This window comes from Chiloscyllium punctatum, chromosome 3, assembly GCF_047496795.1.
Source record: "Chiloscyllium punctatum isolate Juve2018m chromosome 3, sChiPun1.3, whole genome shotgun sequence".
Lineage (NCBI taxonomy): Eukaryota > Metazoa > Chordata > Chondrichthyes > Orectolobiformes > Hemiscylliidae > Chiloscyllium > Chiloscyllium punctatum.
The window spans coordinates 105415404-105438897 of NC_092741.1; positions in this window are offsets into that span (position 1 = coordinate 105415404).

Consider the following 23494-nt stretch of genomic DNA (forward strand, 5'->3'; position numbering starts at 1 on the left):
AAAGAGTGCAAAGAAGGTTTATGAGAATATTGCTAGGACTAGTAGACCTGAGTTATAGGGAGAGGTTGGCCAGGGTAGGACTTTATTCCTTGCAACATAGGAGAATGAGGGGTAACCTTATTGAGGTGTATAAAATTATGAGAGGCATAGATAGGGTAAATGCATATAGTCTTTTTCCCAGGGATGGGGATTTGAAAACTAGAGCGCATAGGTTCAAGGTGAGAGGGGAAAGATTGAAGACCTAAGGGGCAACTTCTTCACGCAGAGTATGGTGTGTACATGGGATGGACTGCCAGAAAAAGTGGTTGAGACAGGTATGATAGCAACATTTTACAAAACATTTGGATCGGTACATGGATGGGAAGGGTTTAGAGGGATATTGACCAAATGCAGGCAATTGGAACTAGCTGAGTGGGCACCATGATCAGCATGGACCAGTTTGGGCCAAAAGGACTGTTTCCATGCTGTATGACTTGATGACTCTAGTAATAATACGCTGTTGTCTTTCTGATCAGAGATGGCCTTGATTTGACTTTAGAAACACATGATCTGTTTGATATGTTCTTCAAAATGAACTGGAGACTGAGAAGTGAAAGTAAAAGATTATGTGATATTTCAGCTTTTGATGAATTTGAGTCTTTTACATCTCATTGACTGCTAAGGGAATCAAATGTTAATCGATCATTTTTTTCCCTAATCGGCCACACAGTTAGCAGACATACTTTATGGAGGAGAGGAGCCGGTGTTGGACTGGGGTGGACAAAGTTAAAAATCACACAACACCAGGTTATAGTCCAACAGGTTTATTTGAAAGCACAGCTTTTGGAGCACAGCTACCTGATGAAGGAGCAGCGCTCGGAAAGCTATGCTTCCAAATAAATCTGTTCTACTATAACCTGGTGCTGTATACTTCATGGAATAGAAGCATGTTGGTGCTGGACTGTTAGCTTAATGGGTGTGTATCTGAGGAAGTATATTTCCCCTCCCCCCCCAACCTTGAATTAATGTGCCAAATGTTAAGAATTCCTGGAATGCTGGATTGCTCTGCTGTGATAAAGCTCTGCTTTGTTCTGCTACTAACTGGACGCAGTGAGAATATGCGGGTTGCCAGGAAGTTGAAGTCGCGCAAAGTCAATGGCAATGAAGCTGATTGCTTTAGAACTCCACATCGGCTTCACCTGCTGACTAGGAAATGACCGACTTACTCCAGTACTCAAGCAAGATGTAGACGTTTTCTCGCTAAAGTCTGGGAGTTTAATTTTCTCGGGGCTGGAGCTGATGTTCAATCTTCTTTTTAATTTGAGGACTCAGAAGTTTATTCGTCAAATATCGGGCTTTTACAACAGCTTGTCTTACAAAGTGCCAACGAAAAAAAGTAGGGTCTCCTGAGGCTGGGGGCATTTTGTTTTAGAGAACAGTTTGAGATTTAAGAAGCACAAAGGAAAATCTCTCCCAGTTTACTTTTGAATTCAATAAAGTCACCTAAAGTCTTTTAAAAACAAAAGACCAAAAGATTTATTTCACGAACGTTACCTATAAGGTGAAGTTATCAGTGCATCCTAGCTGTGTCATTTGAATCCTATGTGATTATGTACAAAAAGTGACTGATAAGCGAGCTGTCCTTGGTCTGGACTTGTTCTTCCGTTGGACTGTCTGTGGTCGCTCGAACCCACGGCCTGGACAAGGTCTGCTTAATAAATTGCTTGAGCACTTTGGGGATTTTCCACAACTCTATTTCGTCAGCTCGGAGAAGCTAGGAAATCGACTTTGAGTGAACATAAGGCATTCTTAGCTGGATTTTATTTTTGGAGGTGTGAGTTATCAGTTGGGTGTTTGTATGCAATTGTTGGCTTCATTCGAAGTGGTAAGTGAATGTTTTTTCCACCTTTGACAGCTGACTTACCCATTCCGGCTAAATAAGGCATCGATGTGAGTTTTTTCCCCCCCATCGTGCACCCTGGTGAGTCACGCGTTGGGTGACCTTGCTCAATCTGCTGCGAATTCATTTGTTTATTTGATAAACCTAGTCTTTCGCAGTCTCTATACAATCGATAACTCAAATTTTTAATTTCTTTTATCAAATTATCGGTTTTGCTCTCGCTAGCGGATTTTGAGATGGTACTGTCCATAGGATTCCCGAAACAGCGTGTGCTACTGTAAACATCCTCGACTGAAAGTTGTGAGGCACTCGGTTTGAGCTTTCAGTCAGATGTTTGCAGCTGCCCACCGCTAAGTACCACGATGGCATGGATTGAGGATTGGCTGTCAGACAGAAGACAAGAGAGTTGGGAATGGCACCCACCTGTGGGGTCCTGCAGGGTTCAATGTTGGAGTTGCGTCTGTTCACGGTATACATTAATGACCTGGCTGAAGGGACTGGGGGCATTCTGGTGAAGTTTGCCGATGATACAAAGTTAGACGGACAGGCAGGTAGTTCTGAGAAGGAGGAGGAGGTCAGCGGCGGAGGATGGTTGCAGAATTATTTGGACAGTTGAGGAGAGTGGTCCAAAAAAATGGCTGATGAAATTCAATGCGAGGTCTTGCACTTCCGAAAAAAGAATACAGGGACAGACTATTTTCTAAAGGGTGAGAAAATTCCTAAAGCCAAAGTACAAAGGGATCTGGGAGCGCTAGTCCAGAATTCTCTAAAGGTTGACTTGCAGGTTGTGTCCATGGTTAAGAAAGCAAATGCAATGTCATTTACCTCGAGGGTTGATATGTAAAAGCAGCGATGTGCTACTGAGACTTTATAAAGCTCTGGGTAGGTCCCATTTGGGATACTGTGTCCAGTTTTGGGCCCCACACCTCTGGAAAGACTTACTGGCACTGGAGCGTGTCCAGCGGAGATTCACATGATGATTCCTGGAACGGTAGGCCTAACATATGATGAGGTAAAAACAATGACTGCAGATGCTGGAAAGCAAATACTGGATTAGTGGTGCTGGAAGAGCACAGCAGTTCAGGCAGCATCCAACGAGCAGCGAAATCGACGTTTCGGGCAAAAGCCCTTCATCAGGAATAAGCTTGAACAGCTGAGGATCCTGATATTGTATTCATTAGAGTTTAGAAGGTTGAGGGGAGAGCTAATAGAAACTTACAAGATAATACATGGCTTAGAAAACGTGGACACTGGGAATTTGTTTCCATCAGGTGGGCATTCTAGGATCTGTGGAACAGCCTTAGAATTAGAGCGGGTCAATTTAGAACAGAAATGCTGAGATATTTTTTGAATGGTGGGCCTGTGGAATTCACTGCCACTGAGCACAGTAGAGGCCGGGACGTTAAATGTCTTCAAGGCATTGATGAAGTCTTAATTTGCAAGGAATTAAGGGATACGGGGAGAGTGCGGGTTAGTGGTGTTAACATGCCCATCAGTCATGATTGAATGGCAAAGTGGACTCGTTGGGCCTTACTTCCACTCCTATGCCTTATGGCCTTGGGAAAGGAAAACACACCTTTGTCCTGTTAGCAAGCTGCTGAATGGCCAAAGGTTGGCTAAGTGATCTTGTGAATGTTGGTTGGTTTCTTACAAACAGAAACAACAGCAACAAGCAGTACATTTATGTAGCACCCTTAACTGAGTAGACCTTCTCCACTTGCACTAAATGTCCCAAAGCTTTGTCAAAGCTGACTGAGAGGTCCGACAAAGGATCATAGAAGAATTCCCAAGGTTAGAGATGAACCAGAATGCCCCCAGTCCCTTCAGCCAGGTCATTAATGTATACCGTGAGGCAGCTGGTGGGAAGGTAAACATTGGCAATCAGCTTGAATCATGAAAAGTTACAGAAATGGTGAGAAACCAAGCAAGTCAAGCTGCTGGAGAACTGCATCGAGGTTCACTTCTTTTGATTGGGTTTTTGCGAAACACTGGGCAATCAGTAATCCATTTCTGTTTTGACTTGCTCATCTATAATGAACTACTGGACAATGAACTCAAGTGTCCAGGAAATCTGCCTCCTGAAGTTCTTCACTTTCATGGTGTTGAGTGTTGATTTGTCTCAGATGGTCTCAAATCGCGTATTGCATGCTTAAATTTATTGATTGATTCACTGAGTAAAAAAGTTGGCAAGTCATGTTGCAGCTGCATACAACTTTAAATATGCCACATTTGGAGTGTTGTGTGCAATTCTGGTTACCACACTACAGGAGGATATGAAAACTTTTGTTAGGGTGCAAAAGAATTTTACCAGGATGTTGCCTGAATTGAAAAGCGGTCATTTTTGCTAGAGCATTGGAGGCTCAAGAGTGACTTAGTAGAAATATATATAATTAAGAGAGGCATGGAGAGTGGATAATTGTAGTTATTTTTTCCCAGGGCAGAAATGTGAAGTACTAGGGGGCATAGGTTTAAGCTGAGAGGTAAAAAAGATGATGATGTGTGAGGAAAGTTATTTTACAGAGGGTAGGTGCCTGGAATGCACTGCCAATGGAGGTGGTAGAATCACAGATGATATCAAAGTTTAAGATGTGCTTAGATAGACACATGAACAGGCAGGGAAAAGAGGGATGCTGATATTGTGCAAGCACATAGGATTCGTTTAGAGTGGCATCATGGTTGGCACAGACATTATGGCAGGTGAAGGAGGCTGAGAGATAAATATGAAGGTGGTAAGGCTGGGAGGAAGGTAGCTTAGAAGACTACAAGTGGGGGTGTGATTGTGGATCAGAGCAGAGGGTGGAGCAGAGAGGTGGGAAGGAAGATGGACAGTTAGGACAATTCATGAGGGTGGTGCTGAGTTGGAGGGTTGGATCAGGGATGAGGTGGGGAGGGAGAAGAGGAAACTGATGAAATCAACATTGATGCCATGTGATTGGAGTATCCAAAGTTGAAAGATGGGTTTTTCCTCCAGGTGTCAGATGGCTAGAATTTGGCAGTGGAGGAGGCCCAGGACTTGCATGTCCTTGGGGGAGTTGAAGTTGTTGGCCACAAGGGCAATGGGGTTGTGGAGTGTGTGTGTCCCATAGATGTTCCCTGAACCATTTCACAAGTTGGAGTCCTATCTCCCCAGTGTAGAGGAGACCACATTGATTGTAATGGACACAGTAGATGAGGTGTTTGGATGTGCAGGAAAATCTCTGGTGTGTGTGGAAGGATCCTTTGGGGCCTTGGTTGAAGGTGAAGGGGGAGATGTGGGTGCAGGTTTTACACCTCTTGCTATGGCAAGGGAAGGTGGAGGGTGGATTGGTGAGGGGTGTGGACCTAACGAGGGAGTCGTGGAGGGAATGGTCTCTGCAGAATGCTGATAGTACTGGAGAGGGAAATATATCACAGGTGGTGTGGTCTGACTGTAGGTGGCAGAAATGGTAGAAATTCCTGATGAATGGCTGATACTCGCAACCTCAGCTCTCTTGCTCCTTGGATGCTGCCTGACCTGCTACGCTTTCCCAACGCCATAACTTTCGACTCTAATCTCCAGCATCTTCAGTCCTCACATTCTTACAGACATTGTAGAAGATAGAACATAGAACATTACAGCATAGTACAGGCTCTTCTGCCCTCGACGTTGCACTGACCTGCAACATTAATCTGATGCCCATCTAGCCTACACCATTCCAAAATTATCCATATGTATGTCCAATGCCCACTTAAACGTTCTTAACATCAGCAAGTCTTCTACTACTACTACTAGTGGAGCCAGGCTGTTCTGTGCCCATACCACTCTGAGTAAAGAAACTACCCTTGATATCTGTCCTCAAGCTATGCCCCCTCGTGTTAGCCTTCACCATCCGAGGAAAAAGGTTCTCACTCTCCACCCTATCTAACCTTCTGATTATCTTATACATCTCAATTATGTCATCTGTCAACCTTCTGTCCAATGGAAACAGCCTCAAGTCCCTCAGCTTTTCCTCAGCTCCATGATGAATATTTGCCATCAACCACCACCCTCTGTCTTCTTTCAGCTAGCCAATTTCTAATCCAAATCACTAAATCACTTTCAATCTTGAAACTCTTTATTTTGTGCAATAGCCTTCAACTGCCTTACTGAAGTCCACATCAACCGCCTTACCTTTATCCACCTGCTTTGTCACCTTCTCGATTAACTCTGTAAGGTTAGTGAGGCACGCCCTACCCTTCTCAAAACAGTGTTCACTATCCCTTATCAAATTATTTCTTTCCAGATGATTATAAGTCCTATCTCTTATAACCTTTTCCAACACCTTATCCAAAACTGAAGTAAGGCTCACTGGCCTATAATTACCAAAGTTGTCCCGACTCCCCTTCTTAAACAAGGGAATAAATTTGCTATTCTGGCACCACTCCTGTCGACAATGATGACATAAAGTTCAAATGCAAAAGCTCTGCATTCTCCGACCTGGCTTCCCAGAGAATCTGAGGATTAAACCCATCTGATCCTGGGGTCTTATCTATTTTCATATTTTCCAAAATTGTTAAAACCTCCTCTTTGTCAACCTCAATCCCATCTAATCTAGTAGCCTGTATCTCCATATTCTCAATAACATTGCCCTTTTCCAATGTGAATACTTACAAAACATATTCATTAAGCACCTCCCCATGTCCTCAGATTCCACACGTAACCTTTCACTACTATCTTTGATTGGCCCTAATCTTACTCTAGTCACTCCTTTACTCCTGATATACCTATAGAAGGCCTTAGGGTTTTCCTTGATCCTATCTGCCAACAACTTCTCATGTCCCCTCCTGGCTCTGCTTAGCCCTCTCTTTACATCTTTTCTGGCTAACTTACAATTCTCAAGCCCCCTAACTGAGCTTTCATGCCTCATTCTCACATAAGCCTCCCTCTTCCTCTTGAGAAGAGCTTCAACTTCTTTAGTAAATCATGGCTCCCTCTCTTGACAATTCCCTGCCTGATAGGTATATACTTATCAAGGACCTGCAGTAGCTGTTCCTTGAATAAGCTCCACGTTTCAAGAGTGTCCATCCCCTGCAGTTTCCTTCCCAATCTATGCATCCTAAATCTTGCCTAATCGCATCATTGTTGCCTTTTCCCCCAGTTTTACCTCTTTCCCTGTGGTATATACCTATCCCTGCCCATTGCTATTATGAACGTAACTGAACTATGGTCACTGTCGCCAAAGTGCTCACCGAACTCCAAATCTAACATCTGGCTGGGTTCACTACCCAGTTCTAAATCCAATATATAGCATTGCCCCTTGTTGGCCTGTCTACACACCATGTCAGAAAACCCTCGCATCATACATTGAACAAAAACTGACCCCTCTAAACTACTTGAAGGATAGTATTCCCAGTCAATATTGGGGAAGTTAACGTCCTCCAACTATCCTGTTACTCTCGCTCCTATCATGAATCATCTTTGCTATCCTTCCATTTACATCCCTGGAATAATTTGGAGGCCTATAGAATACTCCCAACAGAGTGAACTCTCATTTCCTGTTTCTAACCTCCGCCCAAACTACCTCAGCGAATGAGTTCTCAAACATTATCTCAGCTGTGTAATAACCATCTCCCTGTAACTCCTCTCAATAACCTGCTCCACCTTCTGAATGATCCAAAATTCATCCAGCTCCAGTTCCCTAACACTCTTCTTGAGGAGCTGGAGTTAGGTGCACTTCCCACAAATAAAGTCAGCAGGGACCCTTACTTCCCAAATGCTGCAGGAAGAACATTCAACTGCCCTAACCTCCATTCCCACTAATCTAAATTCCCAAGCAGACTGACAGAAAAAAACCAATGAAAGGCGAAAGAAAATGCTTGTCATCTTCCCAACCGACACACAGAACATTGTTTTTGGTTCAAGGAGGAGAATGGGTGGGGGACACTATCCAAGTCGTGTTTCAGGTAAAGCAACTGCCCAAATATGTGACCTCGTGACCTCTCCGACTGCATCCAGGAACTGAAGAAAAACTGAAACTAAAAGAAATTTAAACCGTATACTCTCATATCCCGACAGACTCCGCTGCTCCGCGGAGACCTCATGACCTGTCCGACTGAGTCCATGGACTAATAGACTGAAGCACCTGTTCCTGTGCTGTACTGTTCTTTGGGTGTTTAGAAAAATGTGATGTAATTAGGGGCAATCAGTGTGGCTTTATGTAGTGTAGGTCATGTCTTGCAAATTTGATTGAATTCTTCTGAAAGATGACAAAGATGATTGATAAGGATAGAACAGTGGATGCAGGTAGAGAAATGGCAGATGGAGTTTATTCCAGGTAAGTGTGAGGTACTGAGCTTTGGGAGATCAAATATGAAGGAAAAGTATGCAGTTAATTGCAGGATCCTGAACACCCTAGATATACAGAAGGATTGTGGGATTTTTTTTAGATTAAGTTCCTTACAGTGCGGAAACAGGCCCCTCGGCCCAACAGGTCCACACTGACCCTCCGAAGAGTAACCTACCCAGACCCATTTCCCTCTGACTAATGCACCCAGCACTATGGGCAATTTAGCATGGCCAATTCACTTGACCTACACATCTTTGGACTGTGGAAGGAAACTGGAGCACCTGGAGGAAACTCACGCAAACATGGGGAGAATGTGCAAACTCCACACAGACAGTCGCCCAAGGCTGAGAATTGAACCTGGGACCCTGGTGCTTTGAGGCAGCAGTGCTAACCACTGAGCCACCATGCCACCCATGTCCATCACTCTCTGAAAATGGCCATTCAATAGATAGGGTGGTAAAGAAGGCATATAGCATGCTTGTTTTTATTGATTGTGTTATCAGTTTATGTTGCAGCTTTATAATTCTTTGGTTATGCCACACTTAGACAATTGAGTTCAATTCTGGTCACTAGGATTGATGTTCAGAATCTTTTTCTCAGAGTTGAAATGTCTAATATGAGGGGGCATACATTTAAGGTGAGGTGTGCAAGTTCAAAGGAGATGTGACGGGCAGATTTTTGACACCGAGAATCCAGGAGTCTGGAACGCACTGTTAGGTATGGTGGTGGACGCAGATACAATAAGGGACTTTTAGATTAGCATATGATTATGCAAGGAATGAGGGGAAATAGAGCAAGAGCTGGCACATGGGATTAGTTTAATTTGGCATCACATTTGACACAACTTTCTGCATTGTACAGTTCTATGTTCTAAGTTCTAAGTTGTGTTGGGTCTCTTGAAGAACTGTAAGGTGTGTAATAAGTCCCCCGGGCCCGATTATATCTACCCCAAGTTGTCGAACAAAGCAAGAGAGGAGATAGCTGGGGCCTGGACCAAGATCTTTAATCTCACTGTGGGTACAAATTTTCAAAGGATACAGCAGAATATAGATCAGTCGCAAATATGGGCGGGAAAATGGCAGGTGGAGTTTAATCCGGTACTTTGGGAGATCAAATGTTAAGGAAAAGTATACAGTTAATAGCTGGACCCTGAACTGCATTGCTGTACAGAGGGACCTTGGGGTTCAAGTCAATAGCTCCCTGAAAGTTACAGTTATGTATTCTAGTCACTGTTCAAGATTAACTTTCTAATTTTTTTAACTCAAGAAAATTTCATAGAACTGACTAAATTTCTCTCTCTCCATTTGTAAATCCACTGTCCAAAAATGATAATCAGATATAAGCACTTTTCATCGCATTATATTGGAAGACAAAAAGATACAAAATGGGGAAATACATGCAGCTATTGAATGGTAGGGTTGGCTTGGTGGACTGAATAGCCTACTCCTATTCCTGTGTGAGTAGTTGTGCAGTGAAGTCAGGTTTGTTGATCTCTGATAAAGAACTGACTCATTAGGTTGACTAGATGATATCAACTTCAGCTGTGGCTGAAGAGCAAAGTTCTGGCTGAAATTTGCTCTATCATGAATCATCGGCTTATTTTGGACAGTTCTATATTATGCACCTTTCACAGTATGAGAAAAGAATTAGGATTTGGTACATGTTGCCTCTATCCTGTCATCAGGCAGGACTGACACTGTAACACAAAATGCTGCTCTGTCTAGCCATAGAGGGAAAGGAGTAAGGAATAATCAATTTGGATAGTTCCTCAAGATAACTGGAAGGAGCTGCAAGTGTGAGACTACAGAGCAAAGGTTCAACCTGGATGGAAGAAAGCAAACGTATAGAGCAGGACCAAGCCGGGCCAATGAGGGACCTGGCCAGAAAGACCAAAGGAGAGAGGCAGGCTTGAATTGGCAAAGACTATGGAGGGGATTGACCAGCCCATCATATGAGAGGCTGGAGGAGATAACTGGGCAAAGGTCAGAGTGAATTTTGAGGTGAACGTCTACAGCAGAGTTGTTGGGAAGGCTGAGATGATAATTTTGGGTGGGAGCGGATTTCCAATCTTTTTTCTTGACTGATGTCGGGAGACATTCTTTACAGATTTAATTTTTAAATTAAAATTTCTCCTTTCTGAAGAAAGTACTTACAGAAATGTCACACAACACTGGGTTATGGGCCAAAGGATTTATTTGAAATCGCAAGCTTTTGGAGTGCTGCTCCTTCATCAGGTGAAGTGATTTTAATAGAAGTTCTTCGAGAAGTGTACTATTGGAATTGGGTCAGTGATTGTGTATAGACTGAAAAAGGAACCTTTAACTGTCTCATGAGATGTAAAAGCCTGTTAACGGTGCCAAATCCAAGATGTTCTATTACTTAAGTTGGAGGGATGTGAGATGATTAGGTCTAGGCGATATGCTCTTTGAGTAGCACCAACCCTTCAATGGGCTGAATGGCCTCTTCCTGCACTGTGGGAATTCTATAATTCAATGATTCCGTAAGTTAGTGGTTGACACAAAGATTGGCCAGGTAGTCACAGTGAAGTGGAAGGTGTTAAGTTATGGGGGATATAAATGGATTTGTCAGATAATCAGATCAATGGCAGATGGAATTTATTGAATTGAATTAGCTATATTGTCACATGTATTCACATGAGTACAATGAAAAGTTTATAAATCACCTCTTATGATGCCTTCTTGGGTACAATGGCACATAGGTACAGATTCTTGAGTACAAAGTCAGAAGGAAAAAGATTAGAAAAATAAGGGAATATGAATACCAGCATAACAGAGCTTCAAAAGTACAAAATCATAGTATTAAGTAGAAAAATAAAGTTATAAAACACAAAAAGCCCAGAATGACAGTCTTTCCACCATAATATAATAAAATAAAACCTAAAATTCAAAAGAAAGAGAACTTAAGACAACATGCACTTGGTCCACTTCACGGCTCAGGGCTCGAGGACCAACTCACATCCTGCATTAGAATCCCTGATAAACATGAGATAATGTGACTTGGAAGAAGAAACAAGTCAAAGAAGTACTCAATGCCAAATACTAGGAAGCTCTGAGGGACCGAGGGTCTTGAAGTGCTTCTCCACAAATCCTTGAAAGTGACTGCATAGGTGGATGGAGTTGTTAAGAACTGTTGTGAAGTTGGATAGATTCGTTGTAGATTGGGAGGTAGGAAGTTAGAATTTGATATTTGTAAAATTGTGAAATGGGGAAAGCATTATGTGGTCTCTTTAAAATGTGGTATTTTTCCAGTACTTGAAGATTTAAAATGGATATCAAGTTTGCAGGTGCACAGAGAGTACCCTAACTGAAACATTTGTATCAAAAGGCCATATAGTTGTGCCCACATCTCCCCCCTTACTTCCCTCCAAGGCCCCAAGGGACACTTCCATATCTGTCACAAATTCACCTGCACCTCCACACACATCATCTATTGCATCCGCTGCACCCGATGTGGCCTCCACTATATTGGGGAGACAGGCCGCCTACTTGCGGAATGTTTCAGAGAACACCTCTGGGACACCCGGACCAACCAACCCAACCACCCCGTAGCCCAATACTTCAACTCCCCCTCCCACTCCACCACGGACATGCAGGTCCTTGGACTCCTCCATCGCCAGACCATGGCAACATGATGGTTAGAGGAAGAGTGCCTCATCTTCCGCCTGGGAACCCTCCAACCACAAGGGATGAACTCAGATTTCTCCAGTTTCCTAATTTCCCCTCCCCCCACCTTATCTCAGTCAAATCCCTCGAACTCAGCACCGCCTTCCTAACCTGCAATCTTCTTCCTGACCTCTCCGCCCCCACCCCACTCCAGCCTATCACCCTCACCTTGACCTCCCTCCACCTATCGCATTCCCAACGCCCCTCTCCCAAGTCCCTCCTCCCTACCTTTTATCTTAGCCAGCAGGACACACTTTCCTCATTCCTGAAGAAGGGCTGATGCCCGAAATGTCGATTCTCCTGTTCCTTGGATGCTGCCTGACCTGCTGCGCTTTTCCAGCAGCACATTTTCAGCCCTATATAGTTAGCATGCCAAACAGCAGTTTAACTAAAACAGCAGGCTTTTGAACTTAGCCAACCAATTTCAACCTGGTACTTAACACCAAAAACCTATTAAATTTAAATCTGATGATTTCGACAACATAGGACCAATCCTAGTGTAAGAAATATTGATACATCATCATGGGTATAAAAGAAAGGGGCAGTTGGACAATGACCCCAGAGATATCTGCAATCTACTCGAGCTAATGGCCCTCAGTTCTCATGAGAGAATTGCTGGTTCCCATATCCTCACCAGCTAAATAACAACAGCACAACTGCACAATTAGTGAATACTCCTGACAGAAGAATCAACAGCGAAGGCTTTCCTGACAGAAGGGTCAATGGAGAAGGCACAGGACATTCCAGAAGACATGTAACCTGGCTATAATTTCAAGAGACTATATTTTATTATTTGTTATATGCATGGGGTTCGTATTTATTGGAACAGCTACCATCAGAAACTTGTTTCATTCAGGGATAGTTAGTAGCTAGAAGGGATTTATTCAGTTCGTTAAGAGTTTAGTTAATTTCTTAACTGTTAGAGTTAGATAAATAAATTGCTACTTGTTGATTTTAAAATGAATGTCAGGGATGTATTTCCTTTAACCGATAGAAGTTGCTGAAAAGCAGGTTATACTACTTTCCACACTCATTTACAAATTATAGAGTGAAATGCTTCTCTTTTGGTGTGTTGGTTTTAGTTCTCAGAATGGGGTCAACCTCCACTTTATAACAGATTGGGGGCTCTTGCCAAGTTTTGGATCAGTTTGAATAGGTTTGAGGTAAGAAAGATCCCAGCAGATCCAAACAGACTTGGGAGCTAGTGTCCTCAGTCTTTAAATAAAACTTAAGTGAGAAACAGAAAATCTGTTTAATTTCAATTGTTTGTTGTTGGTTAAGTCAAAAGTGGGGAAATGGCTCTTAACATTGCTAAAGAGATTCTGGGTGTTGAAGATGCCGCCCAAATTTGCCAAGAAAGTTTACAAAAACAGAAAAAGGTGACACTTGCAGAATTAGCAAACAGGCTAAAATTGGGTTTAACTTTAAGGAAGCTGAAATTGTAATGGAGTTAGCCATGCATTTAGGTATACCAGAGAAAGAGTCCAGTGCAGTGGAGAAAAAAATTAAATTGCAAATGAGACGGTTGGAGTTAGAAAGTGAATTTAAAAGGGAAAGGAAGAGAAGAAAGGAATGAAACAGTTTGCTTAAACTGCTTTATAAGTAAAAGCAGAGGAAAAGATAAAGAAAGGGAAAGAATAAGGTTGGAACTTTACGCAAAATGACTTTAAATGACAGTGGAAGTGATGATGAGCAAACTCATTGTAGCCAAGCCTGGTAGGGATATATACAAATATGTTGAAAAATGTGTTGCTGGAAAAACACAGCAGGCCAGGCAGCATCCGAGGAGCAGGAGAATCGACGTTTCGGGCATAAGCCCTTCTTCAGGCTTATGCTCGAAATGTCGATTCTCCTGCTCCTCAGATGTGTTTTTCCAGCACCACATTTTTCAACTCTGGTCTCCAGCATCTGCAGTCCTCACTTTTCTCCATATATACAAATATGTCCAAATACAGGGACACAATCCTTTATCCGAAACACTTGGGACCAGCTGGTTTGCGGAATTTGAAATAAGTGATAGTTTGACAGTGAAATTTTTAAAAACTCGTACGGAACAGCAGACTCACTGTCAGTACTATGGGCCCTGAGACCGTATTGAGGCCTGCTGGTGGTCAGCCATGCCAACCCTCGTCCAATCTGAGTGACATGCATGAAGTGGCTCTGGAGCTGAGATAATTGTTTGCATGCCAAAAAAAACTTCATGAAGAAACCTTTGGAGTTTTTCGGATTTCAGGATTTCGGATAAAAAAAAATTGAAAAAAATGTAGAAGTCTTTTTCATTGCCTTTGAGAAAATGGCTTAATAGAAGAGCTGGCCAGAGATTGCGTTATGTTAATTCAGACCAAGTTGGTAGGCAGGGCTAGTGAGGTGTTTGCAACACTGTCAGAAGAGGTGTCAGGAGAACATGAAGTAAAAAAAGGTTATTTTGAGTGTCCGTGAATTGTTACATAGACTAGACGATAGTTCAGAAATGTCAGAAAGGTACCAGATCAGACTTGTATCAAGTTTGAAAGAATTAGAGTAACTTCAATAGATGGATGACAGCATTAAAGATAGAAAAGACATGAGGCCCTTAGAGATATTATTCTGCTGGAGGAGTTTAAAAACTCACGTCCAGAGTAATAAGGAACAGAAAGTTAAAACGGCGAGATGAGTGGCAGAGATGATGAATGAGTACGCATTAGTGCATAAATTGAAATGGACGCAATTTCATCCATGTGAAAAAAAATACAAAAAGTAGATCAAACTGGGAACAGTCTGCCACATGTGAAAAAAGAAACCCATGAGGGTGGAAAAGAGGTGAAAAACCTCAACTGTTTTCAGTGCAATAATACGGGGTCACAGTGCTGATGGAAAAAGGTGAAAGATGTCAAGTGTTTTCACTGCAATGAGATAGGACGTACAAAGTCACAGTGCTGGTGGTTTAAGAAAGGCACTGGGAAAAACAATGTGGTAAAAGAGGGTAAACCAGTAGGATTAATTAAGGCAGTGAAGGAAATCCCAAGAGAAGTCTAGGAGTTGCAGGACAGTACACAACCTAGTCATGTGCTGGAAAGTAATATAATACCTGATCTTTTCAAAACCTTCACCTGTGTAGGCAAGATTTACTCAGGTAGAACAGGGAGAGTAGGTAAAGAGGTTAACATATTGAGCAATATGGGAGCTAGATTGTCTCTAATAGTAAGAGATGAAAATATTTGCACCACTTCTAAAATATTGCCTGAGAGAGTGATAATCTGTTGGAGAAATGGAGAGTAGAGGAGTGTTCCCTGAGTAAGATAAGGCTAGAAAGTCCAATCAAGTCTGGGGAAGTGATAGTGGGAGTGATGGAAAACTTGACTATTTCAGAAATACAATTTATTTTTGGAAACAATATAGTGGATCACAGGTGGAAGGGATGGCTATTGTAGTGGAAAAGCCAAAAGAAAACCAGCGAACTCAGGAGTTAAAAGAAAGATACCCTGGAATTTTTTATGGACTGTATGGTGACAAGATCCCACAACCGTAAGTTAAAACAAGAAGGGAAAACAAAAGAGAAAAATTAAGGAGTTGAGATCCAGTTAGCTGACACTCTGCCCAATCCTTCACCTCCATCATTTTTCCTTTACCATCTCATTAAGCAGAGGTGTATAGTTTTGAAAGATGAATGATTAATAGAGTTAAAACAAAAAGAAGAGGCAATAAAGGATTTATACCATAAAGCCTACTTGGAAAATGAATCTGAGTGGATTTCAGAATGCCATTACCTTAAAGATAAAATCTTAAGGTGGAAATGGAGATATTGGCAGGTTAGTGCGGATAAGAAATGGATGGAAGTTCACCAGATTGTGTTGCTGATAGAATACAGACAGGAAGTATTGCGGGTAGCACACAAATTATCTGGACAAGGTCATCTAGGATTGAGGAAGACTTAGGCTAAGAAACAGAAGCATCTCTATTGGCCTGGAATGCATAAAGATGTGGTTGAATTTTGCCATACCTGTCATACATGTCAGATGGTAGGTTTTATCACTACTGTGGATTTCCTATGATGCCAATTCCTGCATACCTTTTACATGGATTATAATTGATTGTGTAGGACCCCTACCTAAAACCAAAATCAGGAACCAGCAATTGCTAACTGTAATGGATATGTCTACCAGGTTCCTGGAGGCAATTCCATTATGAAATGTTAAGGCAAGAAAGGTTGTGGAAGAATTACTTGCTTAATTTACCCATTATGGATCACCCAAGGAGATTCAATTAGACCAAGAGTCCAGCTTTACTGCCAAGTTGTTTGAGGGGGTCATGGATAGTTTAAGCATCACACACTTTAAATCAAGTATGTACTATCCTGAATCCCAGGGAGCTTTGGAAAAGTTGCATCAGACCCTAAAGGCAATATTGAGGGCTTCTTTCCAGGATTACCCAAAGATTGGGATAAAGGCATTCCCATTTATATTATTTGCTTTTAGAGATGCTCCAAATGAATCAATGCAGTTTATTCCATTTGAATTGATATACAGATGTGAAGTAAGAAGGCCTTTTAAAATTAATTAAGTTCCAAAATCAGAGATCTCACAGTTGGATTATGTACCTGAGGTGAGATAAAGATTAAACAGCATAGGTGAATTGGCTAGATAACATTTGAAGGCTGTAAAGTGCTTAATGAAGCAAGAAGCAGATAGGAAATCTAAAGTTTGTACGTTTGCCCAAGAGCCCTTCAAAACAAGGTTTAGTGGTCCCTATCAGAATGAGAAGAAGTTAAGTCAGGTGAATTATTTGGTAAAAATGCTAGATAGGAAAAAAATTGGGTATGTCATGTGAACATGCTGAAACTCTATTATGACAGAGAAAGGGAACCTGAGAAACAGGTTAAAAACAATGCCTGCAGATGCTGGAAATCAGATTCTGTATGAGAGTGGTGCTGGAAAAGCACAGCAGGTCAGGCAGCATACAGTATTCCTGATGAAGGGCTTTTGCCTGAAAAGTTGATTTTCCTGCTCCTCGGATGCTGCCTGAACTGCTTTTCCAGCTTTTCCAGCACCACTCTAATCCAGAACCTGAGAAACAGGCACTAGTTACTGCAACTCAGTGAGGAATCAAATCCAGATGATTTGGATTTTGATGCGCCTCAGAATTAATTGAATAATGAGGAAGTCCTTATGGAATAGGAAAGGGTAGTGAGCTATCTGTCCCAGAACAGAGAATTGAATTGAAAAACTTGTTACAGTATTATGATGACCTGTGTAGAAATAGAATGGGAAGGACTACTGCCAGAGTACATGAAGTTGACGTAGGGAATGCTGTTCCAATAAAACAACACTCTTACAAGCTTCATCTTCTCAAAGCAGCGCTAACTTAGAAAGAAGGGAAGCGATGTTCGAAAAGGCGTCGTACAGATGAGGCAAAGCGAGTGAATCTTGCTAGTTCACATAGATTATCAGAAGGTCAATGCTGTAATGAAATCTGACTCATCCCCAATTCCAAGGCTGGAGGATTGTGTGGAAAATGTATGACAAGCTACTTCCATCACAAATTTAGACTTCGTGATCACTGGCAAATACCTTTGTCAGAGGGAGCAAAGGACGTTTCTACTTTTCTAACCCCAAATGGGCTATATTAATTTAAAGTAATGCCCTTTGGAATGCAAAACATATATTCCACTTTTGAAAGGCTTATGATTCGGGCGGCACAGTGGCACTGCTGCCTCACAGCGCCAGAGACCCGGGTTCAATTCCCGCCTCAGGTGACTGACTGTGTGGAGTTCGCACATTCTCCCCGTGTCTGCGTGGGTTTCCTCCGGGTGCTCCGGTTTCCTCCCACAGTCCAAAGATGTGCAGGGCAGATGAATTGGCCATGGTAAATTGTCTGTAGCGTTAGGTAAGGGGTAGATGTAGGGGTATGGGTGGGTTGCGCTTCGGTGGGGCGGTGTGGACTTATTGGGCCGAAGGGCCTGTTTCCACACTGTAAATAATCTAATCCGAGTTAGTGCAGGATTGACTAATTGTGCTGTCGACATAGATGACTTACTGATCTTTAGCCATTCATGGAAAGATCACATGGAACATCTGGCAGAGCGCTTTGAAAGACTACAAAAGACAAAATTGATCATAAACTTGGCAAAAACATATTTTGCAAAGGTGGAAGTGACATGCTTAGGGCATAACATCAGATATGGACATAGGACACTGAGGAACGTGAAGATAAAGGCCATGGAGCAATTCCCAAATTCACCCTCAAGGTAGGCAGTGCTACGATTTTTATGATTGAGTGGATTCTACAGGAAATTTGTACCAAATTTTAATAGTGTAGTGGCACCATTGACAGATTTGTTAAAAAAGAACACAAAATTTCAGTGAACAGAACAGTGCCAGGAGGTATTTGAGAATTTAAAAGCAGTGTTAACCACTGCCCAAGTTTTAGTCACACCAAATTTTTTTGAAACCCTTCAAAGTCGCCATCAATGCAAGCGATGTAGGTGTTGGAGCTGTGTTGTTACAGGAGGATGATTGTGGAATTGAAAGACCAATTGGTTATTTTTCAAAAAGAACTTCAATATCGACCAGAAAAAGAAATTCAACCGTTGCAAAAGAGTTACTGAGTTTGGTACTGCCCTTACAACATTTTACTGTTTACTTTGTAAACACTGCATCAGATTGTGTATACCGATTGTGTGTCCTTTGACATTTCTGGAAAGACTTATGGACAAGAACATCAGATTATTTCATTAGAGTCTCATGTTACAAGTATTTATTTTACACAGATGGGCCAATGGGCTGAGGAGTGGCAGATGGGAGGTTAATTTAGATAAATGTGAGGTGTTGCATTTTGGGAAAGCAAATCTTAGCAGGACTTATGCACTTAATGGTAAAGTCCTAGGGAGTAGTGCTGAACAAAGAGACCTTGGAGTGCCGGTTCATAGCTCCAAAGAGTCGAGTCACAGAGAGATTGGATAGTGAAGAAGGTCTTCGGTATGCTTTCCTTTATTGGTCAGAGAATTTAATATAGGAATTGGGAGGTTCAGACTGTTTTCTTTAGAGCAGAGTAGGTTGATGGGGGTCTTGACAGACATGTACAAGATTATGAAGGGCTTAGGCAGAGTAAACTGAATACAACTGTTCCCCTTGGTTGAAGGGTCAATAACAATGGGTGATAATTTTAAAGTAGAAGGCAATAGGTGAAGAGGGGAGTTGATGAAAAGCTTTTTTTCACCCAGAAGGTGGTGGGATATGGAATGCACTCCGAGGGGGTAGTTGAGTTGGGAAACCTCACTACATTTAAAAATTAATTGTATGAACACTTGAGATGTCATGACATTTAAGGCTATGGGTCTAGTATGGGTAGGAATGTATATTTTAAACACTACAGACTTGATGGGCCAAAGGGACTCTTCTGTATTGTATAATGTTATGATTGTATGACTATGCCATGCATTTATCCCTTTTGATGGTGAAGGTAAAAGCCCTCAATGTGTTTAAAAGGCACCTCAATATGTAACTTATATGACCATTACAACATTTTCACCTTTTTTAATTTTGTTAAATTGAGAGATTGCAAAGCTAGGAATAGATTGTCAGTTTAAAAATAAAATGGTGACAGTTGCACATTTTCAGTTAGACATGGATTTTCTGATAGTGTTGCAAATTTTAGCTCCATGCTCAGTTTCCTGGTAGGATCAGGAGCCGAGTTGAAAATGTGGTGCTGGAAAAACACAGCAGGCCAGGCAGCATCCGAGGAGCAGGAGAATCGACGTTTCCGGCGTAAGCCCTTCTTCAGGAATGAGGCTGGGTGTGCCAAGCAGGCTGAGATAAAAGGTAGGGAGGACGGAATTTGGGGGAGAGGCGCTGGGAATACGATAGGTGGAAGGAGGTGAGGATGAGGGTGATAGGCTGGAGAGGGGTGGGGGCGGAGAGGTCGGGAAGAAGATTGCAGGTCAAGAGGGCGGTGCTGAATCCGGGGGTTGGGACTGAGATAAGGTGGGGGGAGGGGAAATGAGGAAGCTGGAGAAATCTATATTCATCCTGTGTGGTTAGAGGGTTCCTAGGCGGAAGATGAGGCACTCTTCCTCCAGGCATCGTGTGGTCAGGGTCTGGCGATAGAGGATCCTTGCAAGGATCAGGAGCAGGCCACTTGGTCCTTCAAGCCTGCTCGAAGACTCAAAAGATCATAGCTGCTTAGACTTCTTCACAATCCCACTTACCTCCATAATCTTTCACACCCCCCACCTTGTTTTTTGAGTATCTGTCAACTTCTGTTTGAGAAATATTCAAAATCTTGACTCCCACAAACATTTTTTTCCATAGGCAATTCCAAAAATGACCCTCGCAGATTTCTTTTTTCCTCCCTTGTCTCTGAATCAATTGGGTGTCTTCTGATTCTGAAACAGTGACCTCTAGTTCTAGATTCTCCACAAGAGGAAACATTGATCCTGTCAAGACTTTATCATTAGTGATTATCATTCTCAAAGGAGTTTCATTAATGAGAGGGCCAGTAGTGACAAATAAATTGTCTGCCAATTTTGTTTTATTAGTGCTATTGTTTTCTACAACCAATTACTCTACTCTATCACCCCATGATTGGTTTTCCAATTATGGTGTTATGGACTAATTTCTGGAGGAAGATTATGGCATGCTACATGAACATTCCAAAGTGAAGTTATCAAAATGTGCAATTTAGATGAAGTTTAAGAATGTGAACTATCTGTTCAGTTTAGTTCCATTTTTTGGAATTAACCATTCCATGCTCTGTGTTTCTGTCTTCCCATGTGAATCACTCACCCTGAGCTTTGGACTAGGACAGAGGTGGGGATAAGAACATTCCTGATGAAGGGCTTTTGCCCGAAACGTTGATTTTCCTCCTCCTCGGATGCTGCCTGACCTGCTGTGCTTTTCCAGCACCACTCTAACCTTGACTCTGATTTCCAGCATCTGCAATCCTCACTTTCGCCTGGATAAGAACATTGGCCATTCAGCTCCTGAAGTCTGTTTCACTAGTCAACAAAGTCATGACAGATCTGTGACCAACTCCATGTATCTGCCTTTGGCCCATATCCCTTTGCTTCATAAAACATGTCTACCTCTGATCTAAAATTAACAACTGATCTAGCATCCACTGCTGTCTGTGCAAACATTTTGAACATTTATCATCATTTGTGTGTGCAAGTGTTAGCATTTGTCCTGAACTGCCTGGTCCTAATTCTTAATCTATGCTCCCTGCTTCTAGAATCTCCAACCAGTGGAAGTAAGTTATCCTTACTTACCCTATGTTTTCATGTTGATATTTTGAAGATTTTGATCCGATAACCCCCAAACCTTCTAAATTTTGGCAGAAACGAGACTAAGTTGTGCAATCTCTCCTCATAACCGAACCGCTAAAGTCCAGGTATTATCCCTATAAACCTACGTTGTACTCCCTCCAAGATATGTATATCCTTCGCAAGGTCTAGATCCGCTAACAGTGCTCCAAAGGGGTTGAACACCATCTGTCACATATGAGAATAAAGCAAGTGTTCTGAATAGTCTAAAGCTGGCAGGCAACCTCTGTCATACCTCCAGTACCAGAGCAGCATTGCAACAGGACTGGACGCACAAACCTTGAGTGGAAAATCTTGCCAAATTGTCATGAAGCAGCAAGTGATAGACATGCAACAGTCAGCCAGTCAGTATCTGTAACGACAGGCTTTTGCTTCTGTTATCTTTTAATGAAAATCTCCACCAAAAACAACTGTTCAAACACTGACTAAGCTGTTAATTCTGGCTGTTGCTATTTTCACTCCCTAATTTGATGTTTATTTTAATCTGAAGTGCTATCTTATGATTCTAATGAACATGTTTTGAATATGAGCTCACAGCAGTTTTACCTCTTCTCATTTGTGTGGAATGTTAACAATTTTCTGGCTGTAAAGCACTTGATGAGTTGTCCATTTATGAAATTGGTTGATCCACCAGGAGTGAAAGTTCATGTTCTAATTGTGTTTTGTACCATTGTGTAGAATTAGAATTAGGTTTATTGTCATGTCTACTCAAGTTACAAAAGAACAGATGTACAGTTCCACCACCACACAGTGCCATCTTAGGTAAAAGTACCAAGGTATCAATCTTAGATGCAAAACTAGACAAAATGAAGAAAACAAATGTTATACCTCACTACAGATTTAATTGATGCAAGCTGGGCAAGTAAGAAATAAAGTTAAAAAGATAGACATTTCAGTCTTTCTATAAAGGCTTCCACCAATAGTCTTAATTCCAGAATTAGGGATTTGAAATAGGTGTTTAAAGTTTTAACTGCTATGTTTTTACACTCGGTTGAGCCCTAATACTTGGCACAAGATTATATTTTCTGACTCAAAATTATCTCACTAAACTAAACTGTTAAATAGTAAAAAGATGGATTTAGACTCTGAATGTATATACAGTTGTCCCCACTGTACAATTGTACATTTCAGATTAGTCACTGATCCAGTAAAAGTAAAATACTGTTATTGTTGGAATTTGGAATACAATCAAGAAATGCTGGGAATTCTCAGCAGGTCAGGCAGCATGTGGAGAGAGAGAGGAACAGCGACTGTTTTGAATTCATGATTTTTCATTAGAACTTCTCTTGGACAAGATTTTTGACAATTTCTTTCTACCTTGTGTCCTAGTTCTCAAGTCTTCCAAGGGATCTCTGACCTTCTGACCTGGATGTTGTCAACCTGCTGAGTACTTTACACAATTTTATCCCTTTTTCATATTTCCCCATGATTGTCTTCCCATTAATTCTTCAACGTGGAATGTTCTTTCATTGATCACATTGTGGTTTAATGACCAGTGCAAGGAACATAGCATGGAGGTTCAGTGGTTACACTGCTACCTCACAGTGCCAGGGATCCAAGTTCGATTTCACCCTCTGGTGACTGTCAGTGGAAAGTTCTCCCTGTGTCTGTATGGGTTTCCTCCCACAATCCCAAGATATACAGGTTAGTTGGATCGGTCATGCCGCGTTGCCAAAGAGTCCAGGGATGGACAGGCTAGGTGGATTAACCATGGGAAAAACTGGGTTACAGGGAAAGAGTGGGATGCCCTTCAGAGGGTTGGCATAAATTCGATGGGCAGAATGGCCTGCTTCCACACTATAGGGATTCTATGTTTCTATATGACTCCCTCCCTAAGATAGTGTTAGTGAACAGTCTGCCTCTACCTTCTGTCCAGATTCAGGGAGTTGGTTTGTGGAATTGTTATACACCTGTAGTGCAGCAGAAAGCAATTCAGCCCATCATGCATGTCCTTACTCTCCAAATGAGCATTGTGACTAAGTTATATTCCTGTTTCTTTGGGGTGGAGTTGCCGGTGTTGGACTGGAATGGACAAAGGGAAAAAAACAATCACATAAACCAGATCATAGTGCAATAGGTTTATTCGGGAGTGCTGTTCCTTCGTCAGGCAGCTAGTGGAACAGGATCATAGGATACATACTTTATGGCAAAGGATCATAGTGTCATACAACTGATGCAATATATTGAACAAACCTAGAGAGCTGTTAAGTCATTCACCTTTTAAAATGGGTTGCACGTTTCAATTCATTAATATGTCAGTCCCAGAACTTCTTTCAAGTCATATTCTCGAGATAACTTAAGGTTTTATAAAACAAAGTGACATCTCAGCTCAGTGCATTAAAGGTAAGAGGTT